The sequence below is a fragment of the Jaculus jaculus genome, chromosome X, assembly GCF_020740685.1.
Source record: "Jaculus jaculus isolate mJacJac1 chromosome X, mJacJac1.mat.Y.cur, whole genome shotgun sequence".
Lineage (NCBI taxonomy): Eukaryota > Metazoa > Chordata > Mammalia > Rodentia > Dipodidae > Jaculus > Jaculus jaculus.
In genome coordinates, this window is record NC_059125.1 from 131,262,671 (window position 1) to 131,265,627 (window position 2,957).

A 2,957-nucleotide genomic window follows, 5' to 3' on the forward strand; every position below is an offset into this window, starting at 1 on the left:
TGGTGCGTGATCAGCTCCTTTTGGCTGTCTTTCCACTTCAGTGTGAAGGGGGTTGTTAGGGATTCATTATAGTTTCATCATGTGGCTTTTAAATGAAAAAAGAAAAAGAAAAAGAAAAAGAAAAAGATTTGATTTCTTCCATAGTCCACAGTTCTCAGAAGAGACCTACTTTTGGAAATCATTTAATCTGGTGCTGTTTTCAATAACCAAAAGCTCTGTAGTAGATGAAATTTCTCAATGCAACTGTAATAAATAAGCATCTACATCCTTAGCTAAATTACCAATGTCTCCTGGAACCAAAGTAAAATGGTGTTCCTGTTTCCATAATCCACTTAATTGTTGCTTCAAAAATTTTAATATTTCCATCAATTATCATTTCTTAAAATTTTGTTTTGTTTTTACTTATTTGAGAGTGACAGATAGATAGATAGAGAGAGAGAGAGAGAATGGCCATGCCAGGACCTCTAGCCACTGCATAGGAACTCCAGAGGCGTGTGCCCCCTTGTGCAGCTGACTAACTTGGGTCCTGGGGTATCAAGCCTCGAACCAGGGTCCTTAAGCTTCACAGGCAAGTGCTTAACCGCTAAGCCATCTCTCCAGTCCATTTATCATTTCTGTTTTGGATGATCTTTCTGACCACTATCTTTTTATTACTGCTTAAAGCCAGTTTAAACCAACTATTACATATTCTTCAAATTTGCTTTATTAGTAATGAATTTACTAGAGGCAACAAGTCTACACAGCAGCCAAGTGAGATATATTACTTTTCTTCCTGTAAACTGTTAGTTAGAACAGAAAGGCAATCCACCACAACCCCAAGATCTTCCATCCTCACCAAACAGGCAACAAGTTCACTTATACTTCTCTTTCTCCAAAAAGCGAAAGCTACATTTAATCTCAAATTCCTGCTGAATAAAACTTGGGCCATTGTTTCATGGTCCTGAGAAACTTCAGAAAAAAAGCCACTGTATTTTGACGATGGGCTTTCTGTTTGTGAAGAACCAGAATCTCTAGAGTTGGCCAAAAAAAATATGTTCCACTATCATGGCGTAATTTTGCAGGCAGGTGGCCTGCATAAGCCCATTCATTTTCTTTATTTGCCATGTCATAGTCTCCCCTTTTAGGGGACTGTTTGTTTCTGTAACAGGGATTTAGAAATGGGTGATGACCTTTCTTTCTGCGACAGGATCACCTTGCCTATTTTATCTGGGCTTTCCACAACTTATCCAACCATTCTACTTCTGTAAGCAGCCAGCCATTATGGAGATTTTTTTTAAACCTCTTTCATGTTCTTATGAGTGAAATTAGAGATCCTCTTTCTAGGAAGATCAATGGAATGGTTCTCAATGTTATTACAGGAGCTCCGTTTCTTAACATTGTTGGTTTTAAATGCCATAATCTTAAATAACAGTGCCTCATGGTACGGGCGCCTCGGCTCAACCAGGTCTCTCTTAATATTTTATTATTTATTTATTTATTAGAGAGAGAGAATGGGTGCACCAGAGCCCCTAGCCACTACACACAAACTCCAAACACATGTGCCACTAAGTGCATCTGGTTTATGTAGGTCCTAGGGAATAGAACTTGGGTCCTTCTTCTTTGCAGGCAAGCTCCTTAACCACTACACCATCTCTCCAGTCCTTAGTTGTTTTATGTTGTTGTTGTTGTTTGATGGTTTTTTTCGAGGTAGGGTTACACTCTGGTCCAGGCTGACCTGGAATTCACTATGGAGTCTCAGGATGGCCTCTAACTCAGCCATCCTCCTGCCTCTGCCTCCCAAATGCTGGGATTAAAAGCGTGCGCCACCATGGCTGGCCCTTAGTTGTTTGGTCAAGGAGCTTCCTACTACTTTGCATAATGACCATACTAATTCACATTCCCATGAACAGTGAATGGGAGTTTGTTTTTCTCCACGCCCACATCAGCATTTGTAATTTGTTTTTGTCATGTACTTCTTCCCCTCCCCCTCCAGGGTCTCTACCTACTCTCACTGACTTGGAATTCCCTATGGAGTCTCAGGGTGGCCTCGAACTCCATCCTCCTTCCGCTGCCTCCCAAGTGCAGGGATTAAAGGCCTGAGCCACCATGCCTCGCTATCATGCACTTCTTGGTTTTTTTTTGTTGTTGTTGTTTTTTCCTTTTTTTCTTTTTTTTTTTTTTTTTTTTTTGGTTTTGGGAGATAGGGTCTCACTCTAGCCCAGGCTGACCTGGAATTCACTATGTAGTCTCAGGGTGGCCTCGAACTCACGGCGATCCTCCTACCTCTGCCTCCCAAATGCTGGGATTAAAGGCGTGCGCCACCACACCCGCTTCATACACTTCTTAAATTGCTTATATGAGGAGAAACAAATTTAAGAAATCTATTGTACAATATGGTGACTGGTGCTGTAGTATCTTTAATAGTACAATAGTCTATTCTCATTCTCTCTCTCTCTCTCTCTCTCTCTCTCTCTCTCTCTCTCTCTCTGGCAGGAACTTCGTATGGAGCTCATGTTGTCCTGAGACACACTCTGTAACCCAGCATGCCCTCAAACTCATGGCAATCCTCTTGCTTCAAGCTCCAGTGCTGAGATTACAGGTGTGGGTCACTACAATGGACTACAATGTACTATGCTCTTTAAAATCACCAAGAAAGTACATTTCAGGGGCTCTGGTAACAAAAATAATATTAGGGCTGGCGCAATAGCTTAGTGGTTAAGGTGTTTGCCTTCAAAGCCTATGGTCCCTAGTTCGATTCCCAGGACCCATGTAAGGCAGATGCACAAGGGGACGTTTGCAGTGGCTAAAGGCCCTAACACACCCATTCTCTCTTTCTATCTGCCACTCTCTCTCTCTCTCTTTCAAATAAATAAATAAACAAAATATATTTTTAAAAAATAACATTAATAAGCATGTGAAGTGTTATAGTTACTTTCTCTTTGCTGGGACAAAACACCCACCCAAATGTAGCTCATGGG

The 2,957-nt window shown here is 41.3% G+C and overlaps 1 pseudogene; it reads right to left on the reverse strand.

Annotated features, from left to right (window-relative positions):
- Positions 1-201: 201 nt before the first annotated feature.
- Positions 202-1,396, reverse strand: LOC101599543 (annotated as a pseudogene).
- Positions 1,397-2,957: the final 1,561 nt, after the last annotated feature.